Below are 12,875 nucleotides of genomic sequence, written 5' to 3'. Positions count from 1 at the left end.
GCTGCCATCGGCAAACCTCTCCACTATGTGATTATCATGAAAAGAACAAGGTGCCATCTCTTAGTCTTAGCTGCTTGGGCTGGTGGGGCCATCCATGCCTTCCTCGTTTTCTACTGTAATCAGTTCACCCTTCTGTGGTCCTAATGAAATTGATCACTACTATTGTGAAGTATTTCCTTTGCTAAAGTTGGCCTGTGCTGATATGTACATCACTGGTATTCCTGTGGGTGCTTTTTCAGGTATGGTTTGCTTTGTAGCCTTCATTGTCTTATTTGTTTCTTAAGGGATACTATTGCTCACTTTAAGAAATCTCTCTCCGCTGAGGGAAGACACAAATCTCTCTCCATCTGTTAATCTCATATCAGTGTGATCTTCTTATTTTTAGAACTGCAATCTTTATTTACCTTAAATAACCTACTACTTTTCCTGAGGACAAAAAATATTGCTCTATTTTATACCCTCATTGCTCCTATGTTCAATCCCCTAATCTACACTCCGAGAAATTCAGAGATGAAAATAAAACATGAGAAAGGTATGTTACCCACCATTATTGTCAAAGGGAACACACTGTTAATTGAAGAAGTTTATTGGCAAAGCAAATCTTTCTCCCAGAAATTATTCTAGGAGGAGATGGAGAGAATAATACATATTCTCTCACAATACATTACATCAATGCTAGAAAAATACAAAAGTATTGAATAATTCAGCTAATCACCCTCAAGAGATACATCAAGGGATGCCTAGGTGGCTCAGTCTGTTAAGCATCCAACTCTGAATTTCAGCTTAGGTCATGCTATCTGGGTCCTGCAATCAAGCTGGAGTTGGATTCTGTGCTCAGCAGGGAGTCTGCTTCAGGATTCTCTTTCTGTCTCTGACTCACCTAGGCTATTCCTGTCCCTCTCAGATAAATCAATAAGCAAACAAACAAATATATAAATCTTCAAAAAAAGATATAAATCAAATAAATCTCAAGGCTATCAATATGATCACTATAATAATATGGGCTTTATTTTTCAAATTTTAATCACACACATGTTGGCTGATGTAAAATGCCTGTGGGAGGTTTCCCCTGAGGACATGCACATGCTTTAATTCATGTTACTCCCAACAATGTTTCCTGAAAGGCTCTTTGGATGAAAGATAAACAGGAGGGTCAGAGGTGCTCTATATCTGTTTGCTATTACATAGCAGACATACAAAAATAAGAGGTACCACTTGAAGGATCACTTTGAAATATATATATATATATATATATGTGTGTGTGTGTGTGTGTGTGTGTGTGTGTGTAAAATATAAACACACACACACACATATATATATATATATATATATATACACACACCATATCCTATATATGAATATATAGGATAAAGAGAAAATAATTGTAATTTCCACAGTCTTCGTTTTATACAGAATTTGATCTCCTAATTTAAATTTTTAATTTCCTATGTAATAATTGTGTTCGTAGATATTTTTAAGAGAAGGTATTCAGGAATATCTGGAGTGCAACTGATAAAAGTTTTGTGCCTTCATTTGTATTTGGGAGAAGGCATCTAAGCACAATGAAAAAAAGTATGAGCTTCCAAATCATATGGTATAAACTGGTGATTTAGATGTAGAACCCCCCCCTTAGTACTTGAGCAACCTTGAATTCAAGATTTCTTATTTGCAAAACAAGGACAACAATACAGTAGTCCTTTTTATCCATGTTTCAAGTTGCATGGTTTCACTTACCTGCTGTCAACCATGGTTCAGAAGCAGATGACTGTACTTGATGTGCTGTGAGAAGGTCAGTAGCAGCCTAAGGCTATTTCACGATGCCTGCCTCATTCACCTCACTTCATCTCATCATGTAGGTATTTTATCATCTCACATCATCATCAGAAGAAGGGTGAGTACAATAAGGGTTGCTACACTGTGATATATTGAGAGAGAGAGAGGGAGAGAAAGAGCAAGGAAAAGAGAAAGAAAGGAAAGACGCAAAAGCAGGTTCTGTGGATTCCCCCCTCCCAGGGGATTGCCAGCAGTAAGTTTATAAAAGCTGCTATACATCTTTTTCTATAAATTTGTATTTTCACAACTTATTTTTAAGCGCTGTAGATTGAGCAGCACTGGACTTAGTGGGAAGAGATGTTCAGGTTTGCACTAGTGTTCAGAACACACTCTAAACTAAGAGTTGCATTTCCTACTGTTTAGATTCTCTAGTTTCTGTTCTCTGATTTTACTGAAAAGCTACCCTGGGGTTTATATATGTCCTTTAATTGATCCTATTCTTCCACATAAAGTTTAGGCTTGGATCTTCTCACCTGATACATAAGGAAGGACTTTGCCAAGTTCTATATTGAAACCAGAACAAATTTATACCAATGCCAATGTTTTTTCCTTATCCTGAATGTATGTCTAGCATAAAATCTTCAACCCACACCATTATGGAAGAATACAAAGGCAATAGGTAAAACCGATTAATTGATGAAGAACATCCTGTTTTCTATTTTCTTATACAACTGTGTGTTCCTCTCCACACAGTTTTGGGAGTACTCATCTATGGACTTGACAAGTTAGAACCATGAGACCATTCACTGTATATTCCCCAATGAACTCCATTTTGCTCTCAGAACAAGACAAATGGATCCAGTATTTTTACTTCCACTTACCAACCAGGGAGGGAGGATGAGAGACAATGAATTTCTCGGTGTTAACAAGAAAAAGGTAACAAGACATAGGACCCTGGATGCTCCACTTTATGAGCAGTAGATGAGAGATCTGTTCTCCTCAACACACTCTTCCCCTCTGGTACCATGAAAATAATGAATTGGCATTAACAGTCTTTTAGGAAAATCGTAATTTTGCTGTGGTAGACACTTGATAATGGGTAAAATGTGATGGCTCAACATATTCTTTCTCTTCTCCTGGATCGACTGCATCTAAGTGGCTATGCTGCTTAACTGCATGGTTAAACATGCAGGATGCTCTTTCATCACTAGGGTTCTTCAACATGTCAACAGAAAACAACTGGCTCTCTGCAGTGTTCTAACATTTTAAACAGCAACCTCTAAAATGTGTCTTCAGAGTGATTTGGGAAAATGGAAGGCTTTTATATAAAAGTAGCACCATGTTCCTGTATTCAGATACCCAGATTGTGCCTCTGGTTTTCCATTTCCTGCCTCTCCTGAATCGTGACAAAATCTGGTTCAAACTGAACCTCGACAAAACTACCAAGAAGGTGAGTCACTGAATTTGTGATCAACTAATTCAGTTTATATATCTGCTATGATTAAGAATCTTGATTGTGATTTTATATCTTGAATAAATATTTACTTCTGAATGTATAGAATACGGTGTTGGATTGGGGCTTTGTAAGTTATTGTCAGTAGCATATGGAATGGAGGAGAATTGCTTAAGTTTATCTGAGTGTTAATGGCAGAGACAGGAGGTGGAAAACAGAACAAAGTCCTTTTGGTCAGTGGATAATGTGACATAACTCTCAAGAGCACAGAATTTGGCATTTGATACAGGTTCATACCTTAGGTTACTGTTTACTATCTGAATGAATTGGTGTTATTGTTGGAACGCATCCAGTTGCGTTCCCCCATATTTAAAAATCAGCAGAGTCACTTCTGGGTCATTATGTGTTAAATGCATGCAAAATGTTCATTAAATTCCCAGGATTTAGTATGCTCTCACAAACATCATTTGAATAATGATATGTCTTACACCAGAAAGACTGTAAACATTAAGTGCAAAAATTCCTCTGTGATCTACATATTTTTTCATACAAAAATGCTCCAAATATTTACAGTGCTACAAAAAATGTCATATGTTCTATATCATTTCAGGTGAAGTAAGTTTCTGTTGTGTCTCTGGACTCACCTCAGCCTCATGGAAAAACAGCACAATGTCACAGAATTTGTTTTCATGGGACTATGGGAAAATAAGCAACTAGAGCTACTGTTCTTTCTCTTGTTCTTGCTGTGCTACCTGGCTGTCTTAATGGGAAATTTCATCATCCTATTCACCATTACTTGCAGCCATCTAATTGAACAACCAATGTACTATTTTCTCTGTCACCTTTCCCTCGTGGATCTCTGCTACACCTCCACTGTGGTGCCCAGGCTAATCAGGGACTTAGGCGCAGCAAGAAAAAAACATTTCTTATAACAGCTGTATGGCCCAGCTCTTCACTGCCCACTTGCTGGCAGGTGTGGAGATATTCATCTTGGTGTCCATGGCTTTAGACCGCTACGTTGCCATTGCCAAGCCCCTGCACTACATGGTCATCATGAACCGGTGGAGGTGTGACATGTTCGTCTTCATGGCCTGGGGTGTGGGGTTTTGGCACTCTGTCGCTCAATTGCTCATGGTACTCGACTTACCTTTCTGTGGTCCTAATCAGATCGATCACTACATATGTGATGTGAAGCCTCTTTTGAAACTGGTGTGCAAAGACATTCATGTTGTTAGTATCTTAGTGATTGCAAATTCAGGAATGGTGGCGGTTGTCATTTTTTTTGTTCTGGTGGTTTCTTACATTCTCATATTATGGAATCTTAGGACATACTCCTCCATAGGGAGACGCAAGGCTCTCTCCACCTGCAGCTCTCACATAATGGTGGTGGTTTTATTCTTTGTGCCTTGTATCTATACTTATGTTCTACCTGCCGGGAGTGAGAACAAGGATAAGGAAGTCTCTGTGTTTTACACTGTGATTGCCCCCATGCTGAATCCGCTCATCTACACCCTGAGAAACATGGAGATGAAAATCGCCATGGGGAAGGTATGGTCTAAAATGGCACATTCAGAATTCAAGTCAAGAGGTTGATTTTCTTTTTTTTTTTTTTTTAAGATTTTATTTATTTACTTGAGAGAGAGACACTGAGAGAGAGCATGAGCGAGGAGAAGGTCAGAGGGAGAAGCAGACTCCCCATGGAGCTGGGAGCCCGATGCGGGACTCGATCCCGGGACTCCAGGATCATGACCTGAGCCGAAGGCAGTTGTCCAACCAACTGAGCCACCCAGGCGTCCCAAGAGGTTGATTTTCATTGTGCTTTCATTCAATCCGTTGTCCCCAGACAGTTGATCACTTGTGATGTTATAAAAGCATATAAGTTCTCTTTGCGGAGCTGGACTAAAGAGCCTCTGAAGTTAGTATGAGCCAAAGAAGCAAGTCATTGTAATTCAGATTGCAATCCACACTTGAAAGAGTCCAATTAGCTCCAGGTGTGAGCACTTGTATTTAAGGAAATCAAGAAATAACCTTCCACAGCTCATCTCTGTTCACATCAATTGCCTCTCAAAAAAAATCTATATGGATCCCTGTTTTCCTTGGAACAAAATCCAACCTTCTCATTTGTTTATCATAAATGTCCCCAAATTGGTTCAGGGTTCAGCTCTAACTGGTACTATCAGAGGTCATCACACTGGAAGAAAGTATGGTGTTCAGTGACAGGCTTTGGGGTCAAGGAGAGCTGGGTGACATAGTGACTCTAAGTTTTTATCTCTGGGTTTCGGCAATTTGATTTATTTATGTGTGTTTCTATGAAATGGGGTAATATTATAGCTCATGAAGATATACTATCACTTGGACAAACACATGTGAAATATTTAAACAGCATAAGGCACATTGAAAAGCCAAGTTATATAATTTTCTCTTTCCCTGTCTTTCCTCCTGTGTGTCCCATTTCCTGGTTACTTTTTTTTTTTTTTTTTTTAATTTATTTATTTATGTGACAGACAGAGGTCACCAGCAGGCAGAAAGGCAGGCAGAGAGAGAGGAGGATGCAGGCTCCCAGTCAAGCAGAAAACCTGATGCGGGGCTCAATCCCAGGTTCCCAAGATCATGACTGGAGCCGAAGGCAGGGGCCCAACCCATTGAGCCACCCAGGCGCCCCTCCGGGATACTTTCATCCAGCTACACTGGGTCCGTCTACATTCTCCAAACACACCCTACAATCTATCAACTTAATGGTTGTATAACAAGCTATCTCCTCTGCTTAGGAGTCCCTATGCTATGCTTGAGGGTCCATGTCTTAACTCTAATTCACACTGCTCATGTTTTCCTATTCAGGAAGACTTGGCAGATCCAACAGAGGAGAAGTCATTCTGATTCCTGCCCTGTTCTTTTGTTGCTCTTTAGCAGTATGTTTTCTCCACTTGAAATAACCCTATGTCCTATCTAAGTGCTTCTTCTTATGAACTGTGCGTTCACTAGTTTGTCTGAGAAGGAGGAGTATGTGGTCTAGCTTTATTTTTCTTTTTACCTTTCTTTTTTTTTTCTATCAATAAACTGAGGACAAATTAAGATGTAAACAAATAGTAGCTGAATTAAATTCTATGATAATACTTTATTTTTTATGTGACTATATGCATTGTTCTTACATATCTAGAATTTGTCCTTGTGTCATGAACAATCATGCATTAACCATAAGATAAGTGATGTCAAAAGGCTAAGAATTTATCATATAATCCCATGTGCCTATAAAGGATATAATGAAATTAGCAGACCACCAGATGCTTAGAAAAGTTTTATTTTTATTTTTTTCTGCATTAAGGCGGCACTACTCCCTCAATTATTGGTTACCTCTTTGTCCATTGATCATGTAACCTAATCTCAGCTCTGTGCTTCCAATCATTTCCAGTTTCTCTCTGCCCAGAATTTGTCTTTTCTCAGCAGAATGATTTCATTGCTTCCATACAAACTTAGCTTGATTTAGTTACTTCTTCCCCAGGGTCCAGGCAAAAATCAAAGATAAGTCATGGAGGTAGTAGGTATTATCTTAGTGTCTGGCACCAGTTTTTGGATGTTTCAAATCTTAGGAACTTCCACATATATAACTAATATTTTATTTTTTCCTACTAGAGCCATGCAAGCCTCCACAATATGATGGGAAAATATTTTGTCTGTCCCATAGGAAATTGGTTTTGACAGCTTATTCATCTATCTGTTTGATGGCTTAATGTAGACTTTTGCAAAAGTGTTTTGGAATTTTTTTTAAGTATACAAATGCCATGTGCCTGTGTGTGTGTGTGTGTGTGCATGTGTTGTTTGGGATTCTTGGGGCTCTTAGAATATTTTAGCTCAGGTCAGGGAAATTCCTATCCCATCAAAAAGAATGTTATGCAACAAAATTTAAATTTATTTCTATTCTTTTCCCAAGGATCCAAAGGTTTTATTGGCAAAAACGGAGTACAGTGTATGAAAAACTGACAAATAAAATATAACAAATTAAATTACGTATCAATTTATTAATAGATTCTATTCATCTACATAAGAATTTACTGCTTATTTAAAATCTCATTTTTAATTAAAGGAATATCTGTCATCAACTAAGAAATCTATTATACAGCTTTTTTCTTTATGCTCCAGAGTTATCAGAAAACACCAGGCTGGAAGAAGCTTAGATACCTTGTCAGGGGCCTAAGGGGAAGGCCGGAGGCCCAAACTAGCTGTGGCTGTAAGAATTTTATATGACTCCCTGCCCCAGCCCCCTCTCCTAATCCTGTGCTCAACCCTATATTTGTCCGCAGGCATCCATCGTGAGGGCTGATTCAGATACTGTACCTAAATCATCCACTAAGAGATATTTAGTAAAATCGAAACAGTCTCAAAAGGCTGATGGTTTAGGTAGAGTGGAAGATGAAGTATTTAGAATTGATTGCTTTGAAATATCTATTTTATGTGACACCATAATCATGGGGGTCTCTGGTGATGACGAGAATACTGGAAGAGCTGAAATCAACCCTCAGGGCTGCCAGAGAAGGATGGAAGACCTGTCTTCAACTCTGGCCCTCCCCATTTCTGTGTAGTTCATATAATAGAGCCTCCATGGTTTGAGTAAATTCTCACATGCAGGTGATTCTGAGGGGATATGGTGTGCCAGGAGTTTAAGGTCTCAGTTAGGAAATCTTTGTTAGGACCCATAAGCTGTGTGATTTTGAACATAGTTGGCATGACATGCATAGTTGAATTCAGGATCTTAGAATAAAGACTTTGTTTAGAGGTGTTAAGTAGTATGGCCAGTAAGAGGTTGTATCCAGGCTCTCTGAGTTTGAAGTCTCAAGTTTCAAAAACTATGTTCCTTACCTGTCTATTAACAGCAGAAAAAATTCTAATTCGTTATGTTAGTTAAAAAAGCACTGATGCTTCTTGGTTCCTTCTATCTGAGGCTACCCACTGATGAGGAAGGGAGATGGTGATGCTGGTGATTTCCTCTGTGTGGGTAACTATTCACTTGACTAGAACTTGTTTCCTGGAGAGCAAGGGTGGCCCCTCACTGCACTTTTTCCTTTGAAGGAAGGAAAAACCTTGGAAGCTTTTGAATGGCCTGCCTCTATTTACTAAACATCCTCAAAGACAACCATTGGTCTCTTTCTGCTGCTGCAAGGTTTTCTGATTGGATTCTCAAGCACCATTAACATATTACGCTCCTCAAATTCTTTATCTTCAGCAATTTTCTTTGAGTATTATTTAGTTCTGTCCACCCCTATTATAAATTCTATGATAAACTTGAGAGAATATTTGTATAATGCTTTCACTGTACCTTTTACATATCATATGGTTTACTGAAACCTGTTTTTTTTTTTTCTTTCAACTGAGTAAGTTTCCTTATTATTTTGAGACTATCTTTAGAGCTCCTTCTTTGCTTATAATTCATCAACTAGCTTCTTACTCCTCACGCAAACATGCTTTCCGCGGACTCTTCATTTAGTGCACCCAAATAAGCAAACTGTAATGGAATCCGCTCTGAATCCAACTGGAAATGTCTCACACAATAACCATCAGGGCAATGAAAAGTAGGCTTCTGTCCCTTCAGACTCAAGCATATTTTAGAATGTTTGACCTCCATTTTGCTGAGATTCCTGCCCTATCTGTCCCATCCAAGTAGGTACATGTTGTAAGAATTCTGGCCTCAGAGTTTTTGGTTTTTGATTCTGAAATGCTCTGTAATCTCGATTTAAGTGAAAGTAACATTTAGTTTTGCCTGTGTAAGCTTGGAGTAGGGAGGTGCAGAGGTGCAGGGAGGGAAGCAGAGGCAAAGGGCAGACTGATGCGGGGCTCGATCCCACAACCCTGAGATCACGAACTGAACTAAAACCACGAGGGGGATGCTCAACCCAATGAGCCACCCAGCTTCCCCTAGAAAATAGCTCATGATTAGCTTGAATAGATATCATCAGCTGGATTTCAAATATTTTGTAAAAACGAACATTACTTTTCATCAACACATGAGTTCCATTCCTTCTATTAGTAATTTGCAGGTTTTTTTCTTTCTCTTTTCTCTTGATTGATCTCAATGAGATTTTTGGAATTTTCTTAATTCTTCTGGAGGATTAACCTTTCTCTATTTAAGAATGTTAGTTATCTTTATTTTATTTTATTTTTAAAAGATTTTATTTATTTGACAGAGAGAGAAAGAGAGAGAGAACACAACCAGGGGGACCAGGAGGCAGAGGGTGATGGAGAAGCAGGCTTCTTGCTGAGCAAAGAACCAGACATGGAGCTCCATCCCAGGACCCTGAGATCATGACCTGAGCCGAAGACAGACACTTAACCAACTGAGACACCCAGGCACCCAGGTGCCACCCCAAGAATGTTAGTTATGTCAGCCATTTCGTTCCTTAGTTTGTTACATCATTACCTCTATTTTGTTTGGATTTTGCTTTGGTTTAGTTTCTGGGATCTTGATTCCTGAGATACATATAACTCATTCATTACTAAACATTGCTGTTTTTAATAATAGATGTGATATTACTATACATTCTACACATGTTTAAAATAATAACAAAATATATAGTGTTCATTCTAAGGCCAATAAATTCAACACCTTAGACTGGACAAAAAAAGTCTTTTAATGATATAAACTACACAACTCCTGAAAGTTAAAGATACATATTCTCAGTGGTCTTTATTTACATCTTAAAGTAATTGAATTTATTACATTGTCTTCACAACCCCTGTCTGGATAGCTCTGGTAGTGAATTTTACCCAACATTAGAGAAAAAATAATTTCTATTCTATACAAAACTCATAATAATAAAACAGAAGTGAATTCATCTTAACTCATTTCATTGGTCCAGCATTTCTTTGAATCTTCTAAATAGTGTGACGTTTTCTATACATTCCTTAGAATTTTCTATACAATTGTGTCATGGTGAAAACTGCCGATTCTGCCAAATTCTTGTTCAAGATGAGAGACTTTTTTTTTTTTTATGTGAGTTTAGAATGGTTGTGCCATACAAGAACAATATATAATATCAGTTGCATAGTTTGTATTGGAGACTAAAAAACAGCAATTGGATTTTTAGATTCCATTTCCAATAGCATCAAATACACAATATACCTAAGGAAAAATATGACAAGATAGGGACAAGACATACACTGAAAATGTTATGAAAACTCTGTTGAGAATATATGAAGAACTTAATAAATAGAAACAAATATTGTGCTCCTGGGCCAGATGAGTCAATACTCTTTGGACGTGAATTATCCTCAAATATGTGTTTAGATTCAAGGAATCCCATAAAAATATGAATAGGCACAAGTTTATTATTTTCCAAAGTGATCTAAAATGTATAGAGCAGGGCACCTGGGTGGCTCAGTGGGTTAAAGCCTCTGCCTTTGGCTTGGGTCATGGTCCCAGGGTCCTGGGATCGAGCTCCGCATTGGGCTCTCTGCTCAGCAGAGATATACAGCAATGTAAAGAAACTTCATCAAGTCACACAACTTTAAGAAAAACAAAGCTGGGAACTTACATTATCTCATTTCAAGGTCTACTATAAAGCTGCTGTATTCAAAACAGTGTGTTGTTCTCATGCAGCTAGACAAGCAGATCAATGGGCCAGCCTAGAGAGTCAGAAACAGACTGCGTGCATCGGTCAACTAATTCTCAACAGGGGTCTATAGGCAATTTAGTGGAGAAAACATCGTCTTCACAATGAATGACAGTAGGAATGTTAGATATTGATATGTACGAACAGCAAGAACACCACAAATATCCATTCATCACAGCTTGTACGAATTCAATTCCAAATGTAACGTAGACCAATATATAAAATGGAGATGCATAAACCATTTAGAATAAAACAGAGGCAAAATCTTTGTGACCTTGGAATAGAAAAATAATTTTAAACCTAATAACAATGGTGTGGTCCATATAAGAAAAAAAGATAAAATGCACTTCATTAAGATTAAAACGTTTTCAGCAGAACAAGTTTATGATGAGGGGCAAAGTCAAGATTTGAAGATGTTGATGGGACACCTGTATATGTCTCTAAGAGGAGTCCTAGAGTGTCTGTCAGGGGAGGATACACAAGATATGACTGGCTCTCTTCTCTGTGGATTGATACAGGCTAGATTGGGTAAAGCTTGGTCAACATTGGGTATGGTATTGAAATGGACAAGTGTAAAATCATCAAGCTTTGATATCCTCTGTGCCGAAGGACTATGTAGGGGAGGAAAGCTTTTCCCTTTTTCCTTTTTCTGCTCTTTGGCTCACCTAACAAGTAAATTCACATAAGACCGGTTAACCGAGGGAAATAAAATAAAAATAAAAATAAAAACAAAAAACAAAAAAACTTTGATTTCATATATATGGGAACCCCAAAGAAATGAAACTCCCTGATAATCAGGCAACTGAAGTGTATATGTTCTCCTGAGCTAAGGAGAAGAGGGTAGGGATTCAATGGACACAGAGGGGAATTTGAACAAGCAAGCCCTGCAGAGACCCCCAAGTTGGCCATGCCTACCGCACACTCTTTGTAGTTTTCCTGGTGGTATCTCTCTTCCTAGACCAGGCCCTCTGTCTAAATTCTTTTAGGTAGATACTGGGGAGGAAAAAAACTCCTCTTGAACTCTTTGGGCCTGATTGTTTTCAGCTCAAAACAATCCACATATCTAAGTGGCACATTGGGACAGCCTGCCCTGAACTCCATCAGATAGACTCCTTCATTTACTCAGGGTTACAAAACTTTCAAAGCCTGGAAACAGCATTAGATTTAGAAATATCCACTTTCTTACTTTTGCCTATGCAAATTAGTTATTTAAACTCAAAGCTTTTTATGTTCTTCTATGCATAATAGAGATAATAATACTTATGTCAAAATATGCAAAATTTTAAGTTTTAAATCATCTAATGAATTTTCTTAAGATTTTATTTACTTATCTTAGAGAGAGAGAGAGAGAGAAGCAGTGGGGCATAAGGGCAAAGGGAGAAGGAGAATCAGACTCCCTGATAATGATAGACTCCATCATTCCTGGGCACTGAGATCTGACCTAAGCCAAAGTTAGAGGTTTCAAAGATTGATCCATCAAGGTGCGCACTTCCTCTTAAATTTTTCATGTTTCTTATTTCTCCTATCTTCTATGTTCATGGGGAAAGAATGTTTATTGTTTTATCATTCCTTTTCTTTTTCTCCTATCCCGCAACCATCCTTTCCAGCGAAGTTAGTCCCGAACCATGGATAGTTCTGCACCCGTTCTCATAATGCAGATTGTTTACTGAATTGATTTATCGACTCTACACACATCACATCTTGGTAATGGGGCATACTTGGACTGTCAGTGCTCATGTGTGGTTCTCTTTGTTCTATCTCATCTCACATTTTCCTCGTGGCTAACTGGGTACTATTACAGACTACACTGCTTTCCCTCTCATTCTTCAGAAAGCTGGATGAACTTACAGAACAGTCAAAATTTCTTGACCTGCTCTGACTATGGCCTTTCTGGGTCTCCAGAGAAGTAGTGCCTGAGACACACTAATGCCAAGGAGGAAAGCAACACCCAGGGCAAAGAGGGACATCACTCTGGGCAGTGGTTTAGCACATTGGCCAGGATCTCTCTAGAAATGCCTTTGGGAATGTAATTACTTACAACTTTCAAA

At 38.4% G+C, this 12,875-nt stretch overlaps 1 pseudogene; it reads left to right on the top strand.

The window, feature by feature from the left end:
* Positions 1-3,879: 3,879 nt before the first annotated feature.
* On the top strand, positions 3,880-5,051 carry LOC116598226 (annotated as a pseudogene).
* Positions 5,052-12,875: the final 7,824 nt, after the last annotated feature.

The sequence above is a fragment of the Mustela erminea genome, chromosome 9 (genome assembly GCF_009829155.1).
Source record: "Mustela erminea isolate mMusErm1 chromosome 9, mMusErm1.Pri, whole genome shotgun sequence".
Classification (NCBI taxonomy): domain Eukaryota; kingdom Metazoa; phylum Chordata; class Mammalia; order Carnivora; family Mustelidae; genus Mustela; species Mustela erminea.
Note: the sequence above shows the minus strand (reverse complement) of the source record. Positions and strands in the feature narration are given on the sequence as shown.